The sequence below is a fragment of the Arachis hypogaea genome, chromosome 9 (assembly GCF_003086295.3).
Source record: "Arachis hypogaea cultivar Tifrunner chromosome 9, arahy.Tifrunner.gnm2.J5K5, whole genome shotgun sequence".
NCBI lineage: Eukaryota > Viridiplantae > Streptophyta > Magnoliopsida > Fabales > Fabaceae > Arachis > Arachis hypogaea.
In genome coordinates this window covers 36564219-36576603 of record NC_092044.1, presented here as the reverse complement: position 1 = coordinate 36576603, position 12385 = coordinate 36564219, and the positions used below count along the sequence as shown (strand labels likewise).

General features: G+C 40.5%; 1 non-coding gene across 1 annotated transcript; it reads left to right on the top strand.

Moving 5' to 3' along the window:
- Positions 1 to 2673: 2673 nt before the first annotated feature.
- Positions 2674 to 2781, top strand: LOC112713998 (small nucleolar RNA R71). Its single transcript, XR_003158957.1, has one exon. It is a non-coding gene; the product is annotated as a small nucleolar RNA R71 (small nucleolar RNA).
- The last annotated feature ends 9604 nt before the right edge of the window (positions 2782 to 12385 follow it).

Sequence of the window (12385 nt, the reverse complement as noted above, 5' to 3'; positions counted from 1 at the left end):
TCAAGGCCACAACTTCATAGAAGTGGTCTTGATGCACCCTTGAGATGAATCTCTCCATCTCCCATGACTCGGAGGTAGAAGCTTTTGCCTTCCCTTTCCTCTTTCTAGAGGTTTCTCCGGCCTTGGATGCCATAAATGGTTATGGAAAAACAAAAAGCAATGCTTTTACAACACCAAACTTAAAATGTTTGCTCGTCCTCGAGCAAAAGAAGAAAGAAGAGAGTAGAAGAAGAAGAAATGAGGGGAAAGGGAATGGCTTTTGTTTTCGGCCAAGAAGGGGAGAAGTGGTGTGTATGTTGTGTGAAAATGAAGGGGTGAAGGAGGGTTTATATAGGAGAGGCCAAGGGTAGGTTTCGGTCACTTGGGGGTGGGTTTGGGTGGGAAAGTGGTTTGAATTTGAATGGTGAGGTAGGTGGGGTTTTATGAAGGATGGATGTGAGTGGTGAAGAGAAAGATGGGATTTGATAGGTGAAGGGTTTTTGGGGAAGAGGTGTTGAGGTGATTGGTGAATGGGTGAAGAAGAGAGAGAGAGTGTGGTAGGGTAGGTGGGGATCCTGTGGGGTCCACAGATCCTGAGGTGTCAAGGAAAAGTCATCCCTGTACCAAATGGCAAACAAAATCACGTTTTTAGCCATTTCTGGCGTTAAACGCCGGGCTGGTGCCCATTTCTGGCGTTTAACGCCAGCTTCTGGCCCCTTTCTGGCGTTAAACGCCCAGAATGGTGCCAGACTGGGCGTTAAACGCCCAACAGCTAACCTCACTGGCGTTTAAACGCCAGTAGGTGCGTCCACCAGGGTGTGCTATTTTTCTTCCTGTTTTTCATTCTGTTTTTGCTTTTTTCATTGATTTTGTGACTCCTCATGATCATCAACCTACAAAAAAAGAGAAAATAACAAAATAAAATAGATAAAATATAACATTGGGTTGCCTCCCAACAAGCGCTTCTTTAATGTCAGTAGCTTGACAGAGGACTCTCATGGAGCCTCACAGATACTCAGAGCCATGTTGGAACCTCCCAACACCAAACTTAGAGTTTGAATGTGGGGGTTCAACACCAAACTTAGAGTTTGGTTGTGGCCTCCCAACACCAAACTTAGAATTTGACTGTGGGGGCTCTGTTTGGCTCTGATTTGAGATAAGCTCTTCATGCTTCCTCTCCATGATGACAGAGAGATATCCTTGGGCCTTAAACACCAAGGATTCTTCATTCACTTGAATGATCAACTCTCCTCTATCAACATCAATCACAGCCCTTGCTATGGCTAGGAAGGGTCTGCCAAGGATGATGGATTCATCCATGCACTTCCCAGTCTCTAGGACTATGAAATCAGTAGGGATGTAATGGTCTTCAATCTTTACCAGAACATCCTCTACAAGTCCATGGGCTTGTTTTCTTGAGTTGTCTGCCATCTCTAGTGGGATTTTTACAGCTTGTACCTCAGAGATCCCTAACTTCTCCATTATAGAGAGAGGCATGAGGTTTACACTTGACCCTAAGTCACACAAGGCCTTCTTGAAGGTCATGGTGCCTATGGTACAAGGTATTGAAAACTTCCCAGGATCCTGTCTCTTTTGAGGCAGTTTCTGCCTAGACAAGTCATCCAGTTCTTTGGTGAGCAAAGGGGATTCGTCCTCCCAAGTCTCATTTCCAAATAACTTGTCATTTAGCTTCATGATTGCTCCAAGGTATTTAGCAACTTGCTCTTCAGTGACATACTCATCCTCTTCAGAGGAAGAATACTCATCAGAGCTCATGAATGGCAGAAGTAAGTCTAGTGGAATCTCTATGGTCTCATTTTGAGCCTCAGATTCCCATGGTTCCTCATTGGGGAACTCATTAGAGGCCAGTGGATGCCCAGTGAGGCCTTCCTCAGTGGCGTTCACTGCCTTTTCTCCCTCCCAAAATTCGGCCATGTTGATGGCCTTGCACTCTCCTTTTGGATTTTCTTCTGTATTGCTTGGAAGAGTACTAGGAGGGAGTTCAATAATTTTCTTGCTCAGCTGACCCACTTGTGCCTCCAAATTTCTGATGGAGGACCTTGTTTCAGTCATGAAACTTTGAGTGGTTTTGATTAGATCAGAGACCATGGTTGCTAAGTCAGAGGTATTCTGCTTAGAACTCTCTGTCTGTTGCTGAGAAGATGATGGAAAAGGCTTGCTATTGCTAAACCTGTTTCTTCCACCATTATTGTTATTGAAACCTTGTTGAGGTCTCTGTTGATCCTTCCATGAGAGATTTGGATGATTCCTCCATGAAGGATTGTAGGTGTTTCCATAGGGTTCTCCCATGTAATTCACCTCTTCCATTGAAGGGTTCTCAGGATCATAAGCTTCTTCCTCAAATGAAGCTTCCTTAGTACTGCTTGGTGCATTTTGCATTCCAGACAGACTTTGAGAAATCATATTGACTTGTTGAGTCAATATTTTGTTCTGAGCCAATATGGCATTCAGAGTGTCAATCTCAAGAACTCCTTTCTTCTGGCTAGTCCCATTGTTCACAGGATTCCTTTCAGAAGTATACATGAATTGGTTATTTGCAACCATTTCAATCAGTTCTTGAGCTTCAGTAGGCGTCTTCTTCAAAGGAAGAGATCCTCCTGCAGAGCTATCCAAAGACATCTTGGATAGTTCAGAGAGACCATCATAGAAAATACCTATGATGCTCCATTCAGAAAGCATATCAGAAGGACACTTTCTGATTAATTGTTTGTATCTTTCCCAAGCTTCATAGAGGGATTCTCCTTCCTTCTGTCTGAAGGTTTGGACTTCCAATCTAAGCTTACTCAATTTTTGAGGTGGAAAGAACTTTGCCAAGAAGGCATTGACTAGCTTTTCCCAAGAGTCCAGGCTTTCTTTAGGTTGAGAGTCCAACCATGTTCTAGCTCTGTCTCTTACAGCAAAAGGGAATAGCATAAGTCTGTAGACCTCAGGGTCAACCCCATTAGTCTTGACAGTGTCACAGATTTGCAAGAATTCAGCTAAAAACTGATGAGGATCTTCCAATGGAAGTCCATGGAACTTGCAATTCTGTTGCATTAGAGAAACTAATTGAGGCTTAAGCTCAAAGTTGTTTGCTCCAATGGCAGGGATAGAGATGCTTCTCCCATAGAAATCGGGAGTAGGTGCAGTGAAGTCACCCAGCACCTTCCTTGCATTGTTGGCATTGTTGTTTTCGGCTGCCATATGTTCTTCTTCTTTGAAGAATTCGGTCAGGTCCTCTAAAGAGAGTTGTGCTTTGGCTTCTCTTAGCTTTCTCTTCAAGGTCCTTTCAGGTTCAGGATCAGCCTCAACAAGAATGCCTTTGTCTTTGCTCCTGCTCATAAGAAAGAGAAGGGAACAAGAAAATGTGGAATCCTCTATGTCACAGTATAGAGATTCCTTTAGGTGTCAGAGGAAAAGAAAAGTAGAAGACAGAAGTAGAAAATTCGAACTTATCAAAGGAGATGGAGTTTGAATTTTGCATTAAGGGATAGTGTTAGTCCATAAATAGAAGGATGTGAGAAGAAGGGAAGTAATTTTCGAAAATTAAGTAAAAGATTTTGAAAACATTTTTGAAAACATTACTTGATTTTCGAAAATGAAAGTGGAAAAGAAATCAAGTGATTTTTGAAAGAGATTTTAAAATTAGAAATCAAAAAAATTTGATTGAAAACTATTTTGAAAAAGATGTGGTTAAGAAAATATGATTAGTTTTTAAAAAGATGTGATTGAGAAGATATGATTTGAAAAACATTTTAAAAAAGATTTGATTTTGAAAATTAAAAACTTGACTAACAAGAAAAGATGTGATTCAAACATTAAACCTTTCTCAACAGAAAAGGTAACATACTTGAAATGTTGAATCAAATCATTAATTGATAGTAAGTATCTTTGAAAATAGAAAGAAATTGATTTTGAAAAAGATTTGATTGAAAAATTGATTTGAAAAAAGATTTGATTTTGAAAAACTTTGAAAACCTGAAAAAAATTGCATTGAAAAACAGAATCTTCCCTCTTGTGCCATCCTGGCGTTAAACGCCCAGAATGGTGCACATTCTGGCGTTTAACGCCCAAAACTATACCCTTTTGGGCGTTAAACGCCTAACCAGGTACCCTGGCTGGCGTTCAAACGCCAGTCTGTCCTTCTTCACTGGGCGTTTTGAACGCCCAGCTTTTCTGTGTAATTCCTCTGCTGTATTTTCTGAATCTTTAATTTCTCTGTAGTATTGACTTGAGAAGACACAAATAAAAAATATTTTTGGATTTTTAATAATAAGGAAAAATCAAAATGCAACAAGAATCAAATAACTATGCATGCAAGACACCAAACTTAACATGAGACACTAGACTCAAGAAATTTTTGGATTTTATGATTTTTTGATTTTTTTGTGTTTTTCGAAAATTAAGTGGAAAAAGATATCAAAATTCTTAATGAGAATCCCAGGAATCATGCAATGTTAGTCTAAAGCTTCAGTCTAAAGAAATTAGACATGGTCAGCCAAGCTCCAGCAGAACATTGCATTCAAGAGCTAAATTGATGAAGATCAATCAGCTTTGGTGATGATAAGAACATCACCTTGAAACACTAGAATTCATTCTTAAGAACTCTGAAGAAAAAAAATACCTAATCTAAGCAACAAGATGAACCGTCAGTTGTCCAAACTCAACAATCCCCGGCAACGGCGCCAAAAACTTGATAGCGCGAAATTGTGATCAATACTTTTCACAACTCGAATAATCCCCGGTAATGAATCCAAAAACTTGGTGTTCAATACCATGGCATAAACACAACTTCGCACAACTAACCAGCAAGTGTACTGGGTCGTCCAAGTAATAAACCTTACGCGAGTAAGGGTCGATCCCACAGAGATTGTTGGTATGAAGCAAGCTATGGTCACCTTGTAAATCTTAGTCAGGCAAACTCAAATGGGTATGGTGATATGCGAATAAAACATAAAGATAAAGATAGAGATACTTATGTAATTCATTGGTAGGAACTTCAGATAAGCGCATGAAGATGCCTTCCCTTCCGTCTCTCTGCTTTCCTACTGTCTTCATCCAATCCTTCTTACTCCTTTCCATGGCAAGCTTATGTAGGGTTTCACCGTTGTCAGTGGCTACCTCCCATCCTCTCAGTGAAAATGTTCCTATGCTCTGTCACAGCATGGCTAATCATCTGTCGGTTCTCAGTCAGGCCGGAATAGAATCCAGCGATTCTTTTGCGTCTGTCACTAACGCCCCGCCTGCTAAGAGTTTGAAGCACGTCACAGTCATTCAATCATTGAATCCTACTCAGAATACCACAGACAAGGTTAGACCTTCCGGATTCTCTTGAATGCCGCCATCAGTTCTAGCCTATACCACGAAGACTCTGATCTCACGGAATGGTTGGCTCGGTTGTCAGGCGAGCACTCGGTTGTCAGGCGATCAACCATGCATCGTGCAATCAGGAACCCAAGAGATATTCACCCAATCGAAGGTAGAACGGAGGTGGTTGTCAGTCACACGTTCATAGGTGAGAATGATGATGAGTGTCACGGATCATCACATTCATCAAGTTGAAGAACAAGTGATATCTTAGAACAAGAACAAGCGGAATTGAATGGAAGAATAATAGTAATTGCATTAATACTCGAGGTACAGCAGAGCTCCACACCTTAATCTATGGTGTGTAGAAACTCCATCGTTGAAAATACATAAGAACAAGGTCTAGGCATGGCCGTGAGGCCGGCCTCCCAATGATCTAAGAACTAGACGTCCAAAGATGATCTAGAGATCTCAAGTGATCAAAAGATGAAAATACAATAGTAAAAGGTCCTACTTATAGAAAACTAGTAGCCTAAGGTTTACAGAAATGAGTAAATGACATAAAAATCCACTTCTGGGCCCACTTGGTGTGTGCTTGGGCTGAGCAATGAAGCATTTTTGTGTAGAGACTCTTCTTGGAGTTAAACGCCAGCTTTTATGCCAGTTTGGGCGTTTAACTCCCATTTTGGTGCCAGTTCCGGCGTTTAACGCTGGAATTCCTGAGGGTGACTTTGAGCGCCGGTTTGGGCCATCAAATCTTGGGTAAAGTATGGACTATCATATATTGCTGGAAAGCCCAGGATGTCTACTTTCCAACGCCGTTGAGAGCGCGCCAATTGGGCTTCTGTAGCTCCAGAAAATTCACTTCGAGTGCAGGGAGGTCAGAATCCAACAGCATCTGCAGTCCTTTTTGGTCTCTGAATCAGATTTTTGCTCAGGTCCCTCAATTTCAGCCAGAAAATACCTGAAATCACAGAAAAACACACAAACTCATAGTAAAGTCCAGAAAAGTGAATTTTAACTAAAAACTAATAAAAATATACTAAAAACTAACTAGATCATACTAAAAACAATGCCAAAAAGCGTACAAATTATCTGCTCATCAGACACCTATATGCTTTAGTTTTTCGAGTTGTCTCTGTTTATGCCCGAGTTGTTTAATTAGTGTTCTGAGGTGTTTTTTTATTAATCCAATCTTCTTTTCTTCTTGTAGGACTAGTTAACCATGTCTTCTCGCAAAAATATTGTTGAGACGTCTTCCCATGTCCCTGAGGGCATGGCCGATTGGGTGGATTCTATGGTCCTCTTATGCGTCTCATTGGTTGACTCCAAGTTTTGTCAGCAACTTAGGCAGTTTCATAGGATTTGTAGCAACAGTAGTGATGAGAAGAATTATGAGCTCGTATCTCCAACTTCTGACGAAAGGGTTTGCTTTTCTACCCGGATTGTTGGAGAGCGCCCCTTTTTCTATGCATATGACTTCTTTTTTAGTAAAATGAGTATTAATCTTCTTTTTACCCCTTTTGAAACCAACCTGTTATGGTCCTGTAATGTAGCTCCATCTCAACTTCACCCCAATTCCTAGGGTTTTATAAAAATATTTCAGCTGCTGTGTCGTGAGTTTGGCATCCCTGCTTCGCAATCTCTCATCTTTTATCTTTTTGTTTTGACAAAGCCTGGTGTAGTGAAGAAGAAAGCCGTTTGGGTTTCTTTCCAAGCTTCACAGGGGAAAAAGGTTTTCTCCATATTTGATGAGTCTTTTTGTGATTTCAAAAATTACTTTTTTAGGGTCGGAGCTATTGAAGGAGCTCGGCCCTTTTTTCTGGATGAGAATGATGAGCCCACCTTTCCCTTAGAGTGGCAAAAGAATGTAGGGGTATCGAGATACTCGTGGGAGATGTTAGATGAGGCTGAACAAGCTTTTGTGACTGTGCTGGAAGAAAACTGGGTGAGCCTCCTCATCTTGACACAAAGAAATTTTTAGCTAACCCCTCTCTCCTCTGAGCTGAGCTGGGTACTGGTCAATTTTTTCTATTGGTTTGCTTGTCGTGTTTGTCTCTTGTGAGATCTTTTTCTGACTCGTAGTCTGGTTTCCTGTTTGTGATGTTTGTTTGCAGAGATGATTAAGAACAATGAATCCATGAAGGCCTTTAAGAGGGCAAGGAAGGCTACTGTGGCTCAGAATGCTTCAGCCAAGGTGGCCGGGGAGGGAACTTCTCAGGTTTCGTCTAAGCCTTTAGTTACAAGTTCTCTTGGGCAGAGGAAGGTTATCCCCACTCCTCGAGTTCATTTGATTGATCCTTCACAATCTTCTGCTTCTCCTTCTGCCGCTCCTCCTCCAAAAAGACCTCGGACTATCGAGCCTTTTAATCTTGGTGCTCTAGACTTTGATGCAGTTGGGTTGTAGATCAACAGATTGCTCCCTATGGTATCATGCCTACCGATGATGTATCCATTCTTCATCATTTAGACTTTATTACTCGGAGTGGTATTACATTGGCACACATGGGAAAGGCTTTATACCGAACTGCTGAAGATATTCCTATCCATGCTACCAAGGCCTTAATGGAGGAGGTGAAATCAGAGTTTGACCGAATTAAGGGTTTGAAGGAGGAGCTCGAGGTGAAAGTGGCCGAGCTGGAAAAGGAGCTGAAGGGGGAAAAGGCTAGGGCTGTTGGTCTGGCGGCTGCTGCGCAACTGGCCAAGGATACGGCGCTAAAGCATAAGGATAACTATGTTACTACTTATAGAGAGATGATGGAGCTCAGTAGTAGCTTGGAATCTGTTCAGGCCGATTACACCGAACTTCAAAGTCATCTTGTAGGTAGTGTTACTGTTGCTTATGAGAATCTGAAGGAGCAACTCCGAGTTCTTGCACCAGATCTCGACCTTTCCCTTATTAGTGATGTGAGCGGAAATTGGCAGATTAAGAATTAATTAGAGAAATGGCATTGTGAGTACAGTTCTTAACCGGCAAAAATCCACTCGTCAATTTAGAAAAGGGTTGTCACAAATTTTAGAAATAAAATACTGGGAGTATGAGTCCCAGGTCGTCTCCCAACGAGTTGCAGGAAGATGTGCTATTTTATCAATCAGAGGTTTTTAGAAGGGGTTTTGAATTTGATGAACAGAAAATTAAATTAGAGAATTTATATGATTTAAATAAAATCTTGACCGGGAGAAGATTAATTGGAAGTTCTATCCTTGTTAGAATTTTATCAAGAGCAATTAATAATTAGTCATTGTTTACATTTAGTTAACCCTCAACAAATGAAGGAAAGTCAAATTAAAAGTCAACTTCTATTCACAAGTCCTAATCATCTCCCTTGGGAAGGATTAGAGTTAGTGACTAACAAGCCAACCAATAATGAACCAATTACAATTGAACTCTTGAGTATTCTAACTCAAGGTTCTCCTTTTAATCATCTCCCAATCAAGTTGGGGGATTTCTCCATAATCATAATTGTAGACTTCATAAAATCAATGGGAGAAATAAGAGAATACATAATAAATAATAATGAAAGAGATTAATTGAAAGTAGAAATAGTCTTGTATTAATAAACTATGAAAAATAATCCAATGTCAACTCTGGACAAATTAAGAATATGGAAGAGTAAATGAAAACTAAATAACAAACTGTGATGACCAGTACCGGAGGTAGACTCTTCTCAAAAGCTAAAGCCAAAATTCTTCAAAATCCTAATTTATGAATGTTCAAGTGAGAAACCTAGGGGAAGAGTAAATTCAGATCTAAAAACTTGAAATTATGTGGAATGAATTGTTGTTTTGTCTCTGCATGTTCCCTGGCTCTAATCTGTGTTTTTGGGCCGAAAACTGGGTTGAAATGCGGCCCAGAATCAATGCCAGCGGCCTCTGAAATTCTGCAGATCGCGCACGTCACGCGGCCGCGTTGTCCACGCGGTCGCGTCACTCAGTGTTTCTCGTACCACGCGTGCGCGTCGTCCACGCATTCGCATCGTTCGTGTAGCTTCCAATCCACACGGTCGTGTCAGGCACGCGAACGCGTCACTCTGATTTCTTCCATTTTACGTGGTCGCGTGAGCCATGCGACCGCGTGACTTCTCACTGGTCATCTCCTTAATTCCTTGTGTTCCTTCTATTCTTGCACGTTTTCTCTTCATTCCTTACGCCATCCTTGCCCTATCAAGTCTGAAACACTTAACACACAGATCACAGCATCAAATGGTACGAAGGAAGATAAAAATATACAACTAAAGGTCTTTAGGAAGCAAGTTATCAATCATAGAATATTTTTAGAAAGGAATTATAAATACATGCAAATCATATGAATAAGTGGGTGAAGACCTGATAAAACCACAAAATTAAACACAATATGAATCACAAAATAGTGGTTTATCAACCTCCCCACACTTAAACATTAGCATGTCCTCATGCTAAGTTGAAGGAGATAAATATGAATGAATAGGAACATGTAAGACTCATGCAATGCAACCTATATACATATGAATGCAACTATATGATTTTTGTCTACATGATTAAAAATAGATAAGTTCTCTAAGACAAAATATGGGGCAGATTTCACCAATTCAATTTATATTGCAAAAGCAGATAAATTGTAAGAAGATAGCTCGTGAAAGCAGAGAATACAGGACTGAGCGTTGAACCCTTACTGTTGGTGCGTGTGCACTCTAATCATCTCTAGTATATGGGGTAATCACTCTATCCTTTTCTAATCATGCTTTCAAAAATTTTGTTTTTGACCTAATCAATCAACAATTTTAAAGTGCCAATGCAAACATCATAAGGTCTTTTTATGGTTGTAATGGGGCTAAGGTAATGGTGAGGGTACACATATGGCTAAGTGAGCTTATACATTGAATCTTTAATTAACCTATGCTCCCACCTAACATACATGTATTCTATATAATTCCAACATTCATCTTAGCTACCCAAAATCTCTTTTTCACATTCCATACTCATGCATCAACCTTTATTCTAATTTTATATCACATGTGCATTGATTATTAAACTCTGACGTATCATTGGGGTGATTTTGTCCCCTTATTTACTAACATAAAGAAATTTTTTTTTTGTATAGCTTATCAATAAACATAGATTTGTAATCTTTCTTTTATGGTTTCACATGAATAGGTACCCAAATTCCCTTTATTCTATTATGACATATTTTTTATTACCCTTTATTCCCATAATTTTCCCATACTCAGTTAACACAAATTCTATCTTAAGCTAACCAAAGATTCAATTGGGGTTTTTAATTATTTTCCGCTTAAGGCTAGTAATATGGTAAAAAATAGAACGAATGGGATTAAAAATGGCTCAAAGTGGTTAACAAAGGTAATTAAAAGGGTTGGCTATTGGGATACGTGAGCTAAACAAACAATGGCCTCAATCATATGCATGCACATAACACATTAACATTGGACATATAGGATAAAACAAAATTCAGATTACAATCATAGAGAAGAAAACACACAGGAAATAAAAATGTTTATGGTTAAATAGTGTAACCATGTATTTAGGCTCAAAGTCTCACGGGTTGTGTGTTCTTTTTAGCTCAAAAATCCTGTTCCAATTTCAACTTCAAACAAATTTAACATAAATATTCTAATTTAAATTAGTGAAATTTTTGAAAAATATATGGTCTTAAAAGAAACTTATTATCTTTTCAATCAGGTAGAACATGCATGCAATTAACCTACTAATATGCAATCTATCCTATTCTAAAGAAAAACAAGTTGGTGTTAGGGGGGAGAATTACCTCCAGAAGTTAAGTACTGACCAACCTCCCCACACTTAAGGCTTTGCACCGTCCTCGGTGCCATCTGTCAGGAACAAGGGTGGGCTGGTGGTAGTATCTCCACAGTCGGGACCGTCATGGCTCCCTATGCTGGTGAATGAAGTGGAGTTCGGAGTGCCTGGGTCCTCGCCAGGTCTGTGGTTGCCTGTGAGTAGCTCTTTGAGGTATTTGAATCGGCGGTGGTTGCGGCGCTCTCGGAGCTTTGCTTTCTGGTCTTGTTGGTCCAACCTCTTCAGTATTTGATTCAGCAGCTGACTAGTAGATGGTGGAATGTCTGCAGCATCTTCTGTGGACTGGCTGGTAGTGGCAAGTGGTAGCCTGAGATATCTCCCGTTAGGGACGTACTGATCATCTCGTGGAAGTATGACTTTGGTGTCTCAAGCTCTGTAGGAGACTCCAGCTGCTGAGATAAGATCTGAGACCAAGGCGGGGAAAGGAAGGTTGCCCGCGATTTGCACGTGTCCCATAGCATTTCGGATGTGTCTTGGTAGATTTAGAGGCTGGTCTGTGAGGATGCACCATAGTAGAACGGCCATGTTTGTGGTGAAGGAGGACTCATGAGTGCTCGGAAAGACGTAATGGGACATAATCTATGCCTATACGTGAGCCTCTAAGGTGAGTGCGGAAGCCGAGATTCCCTTAGGATGGGAACGATGGTATCCGAAGATCCATTTGTTGCCAGGTTGTGCGATAATTTTGAGAACAACATCCCAGTCAAATTTGTATGCCTGGCGCTTGAGTGTGGCTTCTTGAAATGCGTCCAATCCTTCTGGAGTAGGGGGAAGATCTAGGGCTCGCTGAATGGCCTCTTTTATAATGGAGACTTGCTACTGACGGACATAAACAGACTGCAGGGTCGGCAGGTGGAAATTGGAGTAGAACTCAACTACCCAAGAAAGGTTAACCTGTCGTGGCTGTCTCTGTAGGAATCCCCAATGTCTTTGTGTAATTTGTGGCTTAACAAAGTTGGAAATACGAGGTGGAAGGATAAGAAGGTGTTCGTTGTTATAATCCCGAGCTGCTAGAATGGGGAACATCTGCTCACAGTAACGATTGGAAAATCGTGCAGTGTCCTTTGCTGGGAAGGCTTTCTCTTTTTCATCAACCTTTATAATCCTTTTGATTCTTTTTGTTGAGGTCTTAATTGTAGTTGAAGATGGCTCTGCCACTAATGCTCTTTTTGTTCTTTTTCTTGCTGTGGATTTGGGGGTAGCTTTCTTCTTGCCTTTCTTGGTGGCCATCCTAAAAGGAAACGAGTAAAGACATGAATATTTCAAGGGTTATAGCAAGGAAAAGAAT